This window comes from Hoplias malabaricus, chromosome 1 (assembly GCF_029633855.1).
Source record: "Hoplias malabaricus isolate fHopMal1 chromosome 1, fHopMal1.hap1, whole genome shotgun sequence".
Lineage (NCBI taxonomy): Eukaryota > Metazoa > Chordata > Actinopteri > Characiformes > Erythrinidae > Hoplias > Hoplias malabaricus.
This window is the reverse complement of record NC_089800.1, coordinates 73449572-73462826: the sequence shown is the minus strand read 5'-3', so window position 1 is coordinate 73462826 and position 13255 is coordinate 73449572.

Below are 13255 nucleotides of genomic sequence, written 5' to 3'. Positions count from 1 at the left end.
TGGTTAGAGTTTAGCCGCTAATCGGAGGTAATGGAACAGAAATGCACTAGTCCAAAACACTGGACCTTCTACCTGTGTTCACATCCTTGTTCCCGCCTCAGTGAGGTCTGACCAATCAGCAGTGGGAACATTCTCATGTGGTTTGTGGTGACGGGTTTTGGTGCACTTGGATTTTGCGAAGACAAACCAAGCCGAGGGGAAGACGTTCAAAGATTACGAGCTTACGATTCGGAGCAGAACAAATGAACTACAGGTGTGAAAACGCTTTGCATTATGAAAGCCTTATTCATATTCTTGGAAAGTCTGCCAAAGGGTTCTATGCTGCACTAAAAATGGGTTCTTCTATAGTTATAAAGTCAAGCTTGTTACAATTCAAGAACCATTTTTGGTGCCACATCGATCTCTTTTCTAAAAAGTGTTAAATAGGACCATGTATAGGATATTGTCTATAAATCTAAAAGAAAGCTTTCACTGTGCAAAGAAACTTTTAACCATGCAAAATGTTCTTCAGGTGTTGAGAATTTTCTTTACTCAATGACCCTTGAAGAACCACAATTTGTTCAGTTCTGCTAAGCTAACGCTACTATTCTCATGGTATGGCATTTTAAACTGGTAAAACATTAGGTGTAGGCTTTGAACAAGATCAGACACTTTCTCCTCAGGGTAAACAATATTTTTCCAGTGTTGCTTTTACAAACTTTCAAATTTTTCTATGAAAAAGACATTTTTGATCAGAGCATGTCTTAGCATTTTATGATTATATAGCAATTTGATATAATATGATCATGTATAAGGCTATTGACCCATTCATTATGAACTTTTAACACAAATGTCCTGCTTGAGGTGCACTATGATCAGGAAACATGGAGAGGACCCACATCCGCCCCAAACATACACCACCACCTGTGTCCCCTTTTCTCTTTACACACACTCAGAGATGGGTAGTTGAGTTAGCGAGTCACACTTGAGTCACATACAAAAGGACGTTTGACATGCAACACGTCTCCAATAACTCCTGACTGGGCTCACTTTTTGTGCATGTTTTATTTTTATATTTTGCATATTACAAACTCTATCATGTGACACATCACAAAATTCACCTAGTGTCTATCACTGAGTGCTGACAAATGTATACTAAGCAGCTTTGCATAAATTTAGTAGGAGCACAATATACTCAAGTACTTCAACACACCCTGGAGGGGGCGCCAGTCCTTCACAGGGTGACACACACCTATGGACAATTTTGTTTCACCAATCCACCTACCAATACACCAAACTCCTCACAGAGGAGTCCCATCTGAAGTGGGACTTGAACCCATAACCCCAGGACCCTGGAGCTGTGAGACTGTATTTATATTCTGTTTAATGCATTAATTTTTTTTTTTTTTTGGAGTAGGCTCTGCTGTCCATACTGTCACAGCCCTCTCTCTGGTGAACTGGCCACTCAATTTAAAGAAGGAAAAGACAACTAAACAGGCAAAGATGCCAAACCAAAAGATCTAAGAAAAGAAGAAAAGCAATAAACTTAGAAATGTGAGAAAATGTTTTTTTTTTTTCAATAAGAGATCAACAAAAGGCTCAAGAAGAGTTCACAGGAAAGAGACCCATTAGAACACACTAGGAACTATACCAAAATTACCAGCCAGGCTTGTCTAGCACTGCTGGAACGTGAAACCCAAGACTGAGCACTGAGGTACATGTTGGCTTTCCTTAAGTAGGAGAGAAACAGGTGCTGCTGATTTCTCCTAATTAAGGTGTGCTGGCTCCATGTCTCCCTCTGCTGGCTGGGGTTGGGCTAGTGGGTAACTGGGCCCCTGTCTGAACCCTTACAGGTTCATTTGTCTGTACTAGTGATCAACCGATATATCGGCCGATTTTTGGCATTTTTTATATAATCGGCATTGGCCAATATATTAGCACCAGAGGCCGATATTTACACAATGCAGACAGGCAATGCTGTGGGCAGCTCCGTCATTCTGACTGTTAGAGCGCCCCTTGCGTCCATTTTGCCATCTTACAGGCAGACAATCATTAAACGCACAAGTAGAAGACTCCAACCAGTAGCTGCCGTCTCATCAGAGAAAACGGTATAAATTATTTTCTCTTCTTCAGCTCTCACTATTTATTATGACTGCCACAATCCAGAGTTGATAGTTGTAACACTAGAAACCCAGCGTTATTTAGCCTCTTATTTCGCTCATTGGTTGGCGGCGCCTAAAAAAACAAAATCACTCATTGTTATATCCGTCAGTATATCTGAAGTACGACACGTCCAAAGTCTACAGTCACTGTACCAAATTAAAGGTTAAAGTCACTGATTTTCATTGATTTAATCATTTTATATAGAATCCCACTCGATAAATAAGTATTTTTGCTGGTAAAAAAAATATTAGAGACAGTACAGGTTTTCAGATTTTTCACGGCGCCATATTTGAGTAATGTGTACATATCATACACCGATCAAACGGTCAGACTCAAAAATAAGATATTTTAAACTTCAGGTTTCTTCCTCATCAATGACAAAACCACTGCTTCTCGAAGCCTGAGGAGCCCACAAGCGGCTCACACACAAATTTATCATCGCTTACTTTAGATAGTCCGAGACTCGATAAAACGAGACTAAACCGTTCATGAGTAATCCTCATGTTTGTGTCAAGAGTACTGGCCGAAAAAAAAAGTATACATTTTCAAAAAATAATTAAAATATGAGCCCCGTGGACCTATGTCACTGCAGCGTAACTTAGGCGCTCAGTTTCCAACGACATGTCAATCAAATCTGTAGACCAATCAGGGGCAGAGTTATGGCGATGCGCACCCAAGGAGGAGGGACAAACACGCAGCAGAGCGCATACGTTTTCAGCACCTAACAGACCCAGACACCGCGAGAGACTCAAACGGTTCTATTCGGCAGCCACAAGCTCCACAAACAATAATAAAGTCAATAAACACGTTTCAAAGCTTAGATGTCTTTTACTAGCTACATTTCCCCCACTGAGGACTTTTAAATGCAGCAGGGGTGTGGGGGATGTTGCCTTGCTCTACAGCCAATCAGAGTGCAGCTCTCGCCTTTTAACACGTCAGTCATTTAAAGGAACACTGTACTCAGTGAGAAACAAATGTAAACATCAGAGATAGACTCAGTACATCAGAATAAAACACACCATAACTAAGGGTTTTTACTGGTTGGTGAGGGGTGAATGGCCACTTGGTGAGGGACAGGAGACTAGTTTCTCAAAGAAAGTAAAGAAAAACACTAAGATGTTGACATTAGGTCTAGACAAGATATATACACTGTATGTCTTCAGTAAAAGTAATCATTTTCCTTATGGAAAGCTTGGGGTGTAAAGAGACACTTGGAGAGGTCATCTGTCCACTGTCTGCTCCAGCATGAATAACTTCAAATCAGTGTGAGGTATCAACTCCAAATTTTACCTGATGAAAGTAGACCCCTGGAGACACAAGTTTAAAAAGAAAAAAGTAATAGGACTCATGAACTCTTCAGTTTATAGTCACTGACATTTGTTTTTCCAAAAATAAGACAAGCGCCTACATTTTTTTTGTGGTGTTCATAAGCTTTTGACCACTTCATATATATTTCAGGAACTCTAAATGGTTTCTTTTACAAATTTGAAGGGTTTTCTGTAAAAATAAATCATGATAATGCCTCTAGTTTATTCACTGTCTGAGGAATGGGAAGCAGTCTGTAATATTGACACCAAGCATTTAAAATCGGAACTATAATAGAGTTCCAAATCAATAGAGAGAGCTATCTGTCTCCACCCTCCACAGACGTGAAGCTCGAGCAGGTTGCCAGTTTGAGGAAAACTGAACGAACAAGCAGGAGAGGAGTTTAACAACTTGGGCTGTAATAGCTAAGAAGAATGTGCTATAATCAAAATATTTACACAGAAAAGTGTTCATCATTTCACTAAAGCATCTGTCTACGCAAAAAAAGTGAACACACTGCTGCCATTTCCCTGCACTTACAAGCCTTTACTGTCCAAATCCACCTGAAATATTTCGACTTGACAAGGCTGGTGTTACTCGATTTTCCCTTCTACTATAAATGCCATTTAGGAGGCAGACCTTATCCACAATTTTCGTGGTCAAACATTTCGTTCCACCTTACATGTGTCCGTTTACGAGTCCTATTGGCGTTATACACCAGGTTGTTGAATTCTGTGTTCCACCTTAGGAGCTGAAGTTAGCGCTATAGCTTTTGAAACTTTTAGGAACAAGTGTTGTGGCCAGTAGTTCATTTCACCAGGTGAGAGAAGAGTCTTGACACTCATCATCAATGCGTTTTGAAGGGTGGTGGGTCAAGCCGGGCTGTACTTGAAGCGCTTGAGGTACAGATAGGTTTTTGACCATTACCAAAAGATAGGGACGTGCTGGTCCACTCTTGGCTTTGTAGGCAAACATCAAAGTTATAAATATGACACGGGCAGTAGAGTAGCCACCACATTGGGGACCTACTCATGACTCAAACACACAACTCAAATAAAAACTGTGATGTTTAGATAGTTTTATTGTTTCTCTGAGCACTTTTAGTTCTCATTTGGATGCTAAAGTTAAAGAAATGTAAGTATGGACATATTTATCTGTGTCATGTTTGTAAACAGAGCTCTGTTTGTCTGCGTCAGTCAGTAGAGGAGCTTAGGTTGTGTCCCAAACAGTGTCATACTTCCTACATAACAGAGACTTTTTGACATATGAGTGGCTTGTGTCTGTAGTCTTTTACACACTAAAACAAATCACGGAGAAAATAAGGTAATTATTAATATTGAATATGATTTGTGTATGAATAACTCCCTCAGATTCAGACAGAAGAGCAGAGAAATGCATTACAGACTAACAGTTTTCCATTAGATCCTATGACGAAAATGCTAAAGTGGCTAACGGATTTTAACAATGTTTTTTTCCCCTTATTATGCTACACTGTGGGATTTTTTTATCCCCTGATGCAAAGAGGCGATGGGCTTCTGTGCTTCTGAGTGCTGTAAGAGTCTCTCCAGTGCAGGGAGAGGAGATGTGTATGTGATAAATGTATGCACGTTTCCCATTTGTTTACCTTAGTGCTGCGTTCTGAAACCAGTCATGTGGTCCCCAATATGGCTCTTATTGGGGGGGAGAGGGTGGGATCATCCCATGGTTACAGGAAGCTAGAGGAGGGTGTGCAGCAGCAGAGTGACATGCATTAACTTGGGAAGATTGCTGACAAGTTGTGCGAATGCATTCTGGATCATATGAAGGGCCCTGATGTTTCCGAGTGGAAGACCATGGAGCCAGGAGCAAGTTTCAGAAGTGCAGGTGTTCTCCCTGTGCCTTTGTGGGTTTCTCTGGATGCTCACAGGGTAGTAGTTGGATTATAGGGAGGGTGACAGATGATAAATGAATGAATGAAGAAAAGTAACGTATATAATGTAATCTAAGTATTGCTATTTCAGCAATGATTTATCTGGTCCTGACAATGTTATTTCTATATGTTTCTTGACCATTGCCTATTAGAAATGGTCTGTTTGAGAGTGGGCATACACAGCTCAGTGGACACTGTTATAAAAATAGGACAGTGTTAGCATTCCCAACGACATCAACAAATACAGCTGTTTCATCAAGACTGAAGCACTGAACACACAAAATTAACAGTTAGGGGTGAAGACTCCTGCTGACGAATCAAAAAATATCTGTGGTACATACACTCTCTCACACACACACAGTTTACCAGCAGTTACGCCTCGATGGCCAGGCAAAATCCTCCCAAAGGTGAATGTATTCCAGCTGACTTGACTTTGTTTTGTGGAGTCAAATCATGTTATGGTCTTTGTCAGTTCTGGAAAGTGCATGCATCTACACACACACACACACACACACACACCATGTACTGTGAACAGAATCATAGACTCTGATTTAACTTTAGAACAATTACTTCACTACTAGTGCTTTCCCACTGCATGGTACCTACTCTACTCAGCTCTACTCGCTTTTTGGTACCTGGTATGATGTTATTTTTGCACTAGCATTGCTCCCACCTAGAAATGTAGCAAGTCACACAGCTCCAGGGACCTGGAGGTTGTGGGTTTAAGTCCCGCTCCAGGTGACTGTCTGTGAGGAGTTGATGTTTTCTCCCTGTGTCTGTGTGGGTTTCTTCTGGGTGCTCCGGTTTCCTCCCACAATCCAAAAACACATGTTGGTAGGATATTTGGTGACTCAAAAATGTCCGTAGGTGTGTGTGTTGCCCTGCCTTGGGTCCAATGATTCCAGGTAGGCTCTGGACCCACCGTGACCCTGAATTGGATAAGCGGTTATATATATATATATATTTATTTTTAATTTTTTTTTACTTTGGGACTGAACACAACTTCGCTCTGCCCCTGTTCAGAGAGATCAGTGGAGTTTTTTCATTCCTTGTTGCACCATCCAGTTCTTGTTGGAGTCTTTCATCAGCCACCGATCCAAAGAGCGTTTAAGCCTCTTCAAAAGACCACAGTGTAATATTGAGTTGCCATAGTGAGTCAAATAAAAACAAACGTGATCTCTACTCAGGTTTGGAGATTTTACAAATGGCTAGTTTGTGCAGGATGTCTGTATTTTGTTTTAATTGATGAGTCTCTCTGACCAGTCAGCACACTGCAATGTTTGCACGTCATGGTATAGTCCTTATTTGGCTCGCTTGGGACAATCAGTGAGCAGGCACTAAAAAAAAGTACCTGGTTCCAGGTACAAAACTTGCCTAATGGGAAAAGCAAAAAGAAAAGCCAAGTAGGGCTGAGTAGAGTAGAGTAATGCGGAGACCATGCAGTGGAAAAGTAGCATACAAACACAATACATGCGTGTCACAATGGAACAAATCCGTGGGTTACTGCAGCTGCTCCATGTCTCAGTGTCAGTCTGCAGTGCAGCCAAGAAGAAGCTTCATAGTCAAAAGCAGAGATGTAAAATTGTTTGAGTTCTCATATTTGTGGCCTAGGAGAACATTAGGGCGTCCTACTCCTTCCAACCCCTCTCACCTTTACTCTACCATACGTATGAGTGTGTATAAAGGTGGGAGGGGTTGGAAGGAGTAGGAGTCCTTAATGTTCTACTAGGCCACAAATATGAGAACACAAACAATTTTACACCCAGTTACAACAATCTAATGTATTTCAACTCTCCTACATCAGCAAAAGCAGTCTGACAGACTAACTCCTATCTATTCAAAATTCAATTAGCCCATTGTATTCAGACGATTGTAAATGCCTTGGGTCCAGCTCATTTATACCTGGTCTTTAATAATGATGCAGCACTAAACGTAACTATGACATGCTTTATTATTATTATGGAGCTTAGATGTTTTGAGGTACACTCATTGAGGATGATCATTTTGCATCCACTACATGTTTACTCTCCATAGAAAGGCACAGGATGTTCTACATCAGCCACTAATGTGCGTAAGGTCTCCAAGTCCAGTGCCAAGTATAATTCTGTACCATATAATAATAAAAAAAGAAAATGCATTTCAATACACTTCCCTAATGTGTGTAAATGACTCCAAAATGCTGATAAACAGATTTTAATGCACTTCAGGAGGAGGTTAGAAATATGTTCAAGCCAGATGTTATTCAAGTGTAAGACCATCTGTCTCTTCAAGCCACTTTTGACAACCACGACTCCGCCCTGTACATTATGACAGTCACGTCCCTGACTAATGATTAATACAGGAGGCTAATTGTGGAGGTAGAGCTTGGCTGGTGTGCACAGGAAACAAAAAGAGTTAGACAGATAAATGATGTGAAATATTCACACCAAAAGGAATAGATTGATTTCATATGGCTGCGGTGCCAAATAAAGTGAAGTGGACATATGTGACTAAAATAAACTGAACGATCGCTCTAAACTCATTGTCCATTTTCTCAGCCCCACTGCCCATACAGGAACACTTTGTAGTTCTACAGTTACAGTACTGTGTCCACTCCCTGTCCACCTTGTAGATGTAAAGTCAGAGACAGTAGCTTTTGCTGCACATTGTGTGTTGTCATCCTCTAGTGGTGGACACCACTAGACACAGGACAGGCTTTAAAAACTTTAGCAGCACTGCTGTGTCTGATCCACTTTTACCTGCAGAACACACACTAACACACCACCACCCAAATCATACCTGCTCTGTGGTGGTCTTGACCATTGAATTACAGAATGAAGCAAAGTATGCAGAGCAACAGGTGGACTACAGTCTGTAATTGTAGAACTCCATAGTGCTCCTGTGTGGTCAGTGGAGCTGATAAAATGGAAAATGAGTAGAAACATGGAGGTCATTATAAATGTTATGGGTGTTTGAGGATGTATGGGTATATTTATTCACAATGGGGCCCATAGGATCCTAACTACTCTACAGGGATAAGACAGAATATAAAACTTACTGAGGCAGAAAGAACTCTATATAGTGTAACATGGAATAATAGAGCCAGAAAAGAGCTCTCTTCACACACCACCGTACATCTTTTCATTGGTGTCACTAGTTTTCAGACTGTTTTGTCCTAATCTCCTTTTCTTCTGGAGGCAAAAGAGACAGCTCTTCTAACTGCTGTTGTTTTGGAGCTCATCGCCTTTTTAATTTTATAAAGTGATCCCCTCATCACACCTGTTAATGAACTATGAAAGTTTAACACTCAACATACTCACTTAGTCAACACCAGGGGTTTTAACAGCAGAGAATCTAAGAGATAAATAAAGAAATAAACACGAGGTCCAAATGACAGACAGTTATTCCTTCTTAAAGCAAAAAATCCCCCCTGGGGAAAAAAAAAGCTTTTAAAGTCACAGATTCCATCTTCCATCGGATATGGTTGGGTGATTTCTTATTTAGGCCACTGACAAAGTAATTTGTCATTTCAAAGCATCCATGAGTCGCTGTCAGTTGGCTAAAAATGGGAGTGTGGTGGGGGTGGTGCGTGTAATGGGGAGCTTTTGCCATTTATAAGCTTCTAGGGTCACACAGACCCATTTCAATAAATGTCAGCTAAGCAACAACTGAAAACGGCCCTTCAACATCTCGAGATTCTGAACTCTAAATTGCACGAAGGTTAGTGAAGGTATCTGTGAAATATTAAGCAATGTCTTGGAACAGTAAAACACAACAGGGTTCATTTCAAGGAAAAAGCTAGCTTACTTTTTTTATGTGGATGACTTCAAAACCAAATGGGCAAATTTGTACGTCAACAGGATAGTTGTGTGAGGACAGCGTTTTAAATATAAAGCCAATATCTACTCTGTCATAATGTCATAATAAATAATATATTGTACCCTTTTTTTTTTATGTCATATATTGATTCTTCACAGACCAGGTAGTGTCTCTGTCACACAGCTCCAGGGACCTGGAGGTTGTGGGTTTGAGTCCCGCTCCGGGTGACTGTCTTTGAGGAGTGTGGTGTGTTTTCCCTGTGTCCGATTGGGTTGCCTCCGGGTGCTCCGATTTCCTCCCACAGTCCAAAAACACACATTGGTAGGTGGATTGGTGACGCAAGTGTCCCTAGGTGTGAGTGAATGTGTGAGTGTGTGTTCCCACCTTGTACCCAGTGATTCCATGTAGGCTCCAGACCCACCGAGAACCTGAACTGGATAAGCCCGTTTCTGCCTTGAGCCCACCCAGAATCATTGGGTGCAAGGCAGGAACACACCCCGGAGGGGGCGAAGTCCTTCACAGGGTGACACACACTCGGACACTTGAGTCGCCAATCGACCTACCAATGTGTATTTTTGGACTGTGGGAGGAAACCAGAGCACCCGGAGGAAACCCACGTGGACACTGGGAGAACACACCAAACTCCTCACAGACAGTCACCCGGAGGAAACCCACGCGGACACTGGGAGAACACACCAAACTCCTCACAGACAGTCACCCGGAGGAAACCCACGCAGACACAGGAAGAACACACCACACTCCTCACAGACAGTCACCCGGAGGAAACCCACAGACACAGGGAGAACACACCACACTCCTCACAGACAGTCACTGGGAGCAGGACTTGCTGCGCCACCGTGCCACCCTTCACTCATTTAGAAAAATAAAAAAACTTGTGGATAGTTGTATTTATAAATCAAACACGAGAGACATATCTTAGTAGTTCTCTTATACATGTTATTTAGTTCTTGTCGGTCTAAAAGCTGCTTAGATGTGGAACGTGGAAATATTAAAATCAAATTTTGTGGATTTCAATTTGTCTCTTTGGAGACCTGGACGTTTACATCTGGACTTCAGGAATCCGATCATGTTTTAATATTCTTTTACGTCTTTAATTTAAAAAGTGCATTACACACAATTCATTTCGTGATCACAAAACAAGCCAAGATATCTCTAGTGAACTGCTCTCATGTCCCTCTTGCTCTCAAGTGAACTGTCCCTGCTCTGGTGGCTTTCACACCTCTCTCTGTGTCTACAGAACTGTCCATGCTCTCTTCACTCTCAAGTCCCTATCGCAGTTTCTAGTGAACTAATCACAAAGTGTCTACAATCAGTTTGACTGCCAGATTGAGAGGAGCTTTCGTGGTATTAACTGGATTAGCTGTGCCTGTTGTCTTTTGGCAAAACCTTCCATGAAAAATACCGCTTCATGAACTGCATTCTCATTAATTTTATCACAAATTACCCTGGATGGAACCCTCACCCCGTCCAGGTCCGAACATGTGTCCGCCGCTTGATTAAGCTTAATCTACTTTTGAGATTGTGTCAAATTTGAGGTGGTGCCATATGAAAATAAGGAACAATCGAAATTATTTCCTCCAACAATTCTTCATGTGACAATGTAACGATAGGGGCTCTTTTTAAAAGGTGCAGTATAGAACCGTTTATAGCACAGTCTCCATCAGTCTGAAGAACCCATTTATGATGCAAAGAATGCTTTAATGGGTCTTTATTAAAGGAGAAAATACTGACATTGTTGGCTTTCTTTAGTCACTTGTGCCACCATCTTACCAGTGATTCACAAGACATTCATAGCCCTTCATTTTAAATGTGCCCCTAAAAATATCATCTCCATTTCAAGGGGATATAGCCCTACCCCTCTTCCAACATGAATTGAGCCCCCCTACCCCTAGGCTAAACAGAGGGCTAAGTGGTAGGGCTAAGGGGTGAAGCGGGTTTCACCCTTTGATTGTTAAATCAAAGAGAGAGAAAAGCTGTAATATACAGAGCCAGGCTCCATTGTGCTCTGAGTAAAGGAAGATGGATGAGTGGAGGAGAGAAGAGCTGGATCAACACGTGCCATGAGGGAGAAGATAAGAGAGTGGCATCCATTTCACTGCCTCTAAACCTCCCGCTCTATCAGATCACAGCAGTAGCAGCTAACAGGACTAATAGACATGAGAAGAGAGAGAGAGAGAGAGAGAGAGACCTGAATCCCTGGATGTGAGATAATGACAGCCTCCACACTCCAACTCTGGAATATGACGATGTGGACGAAGAGTGAGCTCCACTCCATCCCTCAGTAATCCAGCGCATGTGCAGGTCATCTGTATTCCTCCGAGTGCCTCCACACACACACAAGGGCATCTGGTGCTCTGAAAGAAAACACTTGTGCAACACTCAAGCAAGCACAAGTGACTCCTCTCCTCCAGCGTTATCATTGTGGATATTAATGATCCAGCTCACGGGCCAATTAAAAGCCTAATTAAGAGCAGCAGCTGTGTTAAAATACCTGCTCCAAGCAGGCCGTCTGACATTTAATTATAATGGACCTGTGGGTGACCTGTGTGTGTGAAAGCCCTGGGGACACAGTTCACACTGCTGTAGGGAGTAGGACAAACACAGGCTCACTCTTGTAAATCTGGTTAACACACACCACACATGAACACGACTGTAACTTCAGGACAATACACGCTGAGGAAAGGTCATCATTCTGTAGCTCCTCATTAACGTTGGGCAAATTCCAAGCTGTTTTTGTCAGTGGGAGAACAAATGGCACTTTAGGAAATGGCAAATGATCACACTGTGTTGTTAACTGACCAGTGCCAGAGCCTGTATCTTTTATCCAGAGTTTGTGTCCAGTTCCTCCCACTCTGGGGATGTTTCCTCACCATTTGCTAGCTCTCCAGTCCAGTTTGAGGTGTTTACAAAGCCCTGTGTCAATAAATGGTAACAAAACAAATACAAAACAAAGGGTCGTAGTCAAATATACACAGGCTTTTGCTCTCTGCTCACAACAGATTCAGTTATTGCTCTATTCCTGCTCCAACGGTGGGTAATATTGATTTATTCAAAGTCTTAAGAAATGTTGGCACTTACAAATCTTTCTCTCTTGTGCACATTTAATATCACACAGAAGAGCTACTTTGCTAAATACAGAGTGTAATCATAACCTCCGATGGCCTTAGTCACCAGGGAGGTCAATGTGGATTTACAGCTAACAGACTGGTTAATGTATAAACCCAGTGACAATGTGCAGGATATGTATCAACGTGTGCTGTATAATTTAATATCTTTATTTTATTGCTCTCATACTGAAGCAATATTTGCATTTCCAGTAGTCCATAGCCTGAAAGATTTCCGTTCATGTAAAAGAAAAAAAGGAGAGATATCATTGTATCAGTAAGTACTATGTCAACATTTTGAGTCTTGATTTGTAGATTTCATTCTTTGCAAATAATGAAACTAGCGTCAGTTCAGTTTCTCCCTCTTTTGATCCAAGTAACTACCAACTGAGAATTAGATCTGAGCTTTGTCCAGTTTGTGTTTTTAGTGCAAAACGTTGTCTTTTTTTCTCGTCTAAGACAATATAGTTTATAGTATAGTATAGTGGATTCTATATACTTTACCCTGTTAAGACTCCTAGTAAAAACCATAATGTATGGTTCAGTCCATATGAGAATGGAGCTTCTGATATCCCGGAGTATTTCCTGCATTTACTGCTCAGGCGCTGCCTCATGCCTGAAGCACGTGGCACATTTCTGGCGGTGAAAACCTGTCCGACACAAAAAATCTCTTGTGGGCCCTGCATGTGTGAAAGGACTACTCCGGAATATCTCCAGACCTGACACAAGGAGATTCTCTAGGGTTTCTACAGAATTCATATGTGAAAGAGGCTTAAATATTTATCAGAGAGTGAGATGTTTGGTGGTTTACTAGGTCTTGCATTGTAGCCCTGTCTCATTGTTTAAAGAGAGATAAAAAAGTTGTTTTGAATAATTCAACATCATCTTTTCCACTTAATCCGTTGCAAGGTTGTGGTGGCAAAAGGACAATATATATATATACACACATACACGCACATTTCTGTCTCCCGCAACT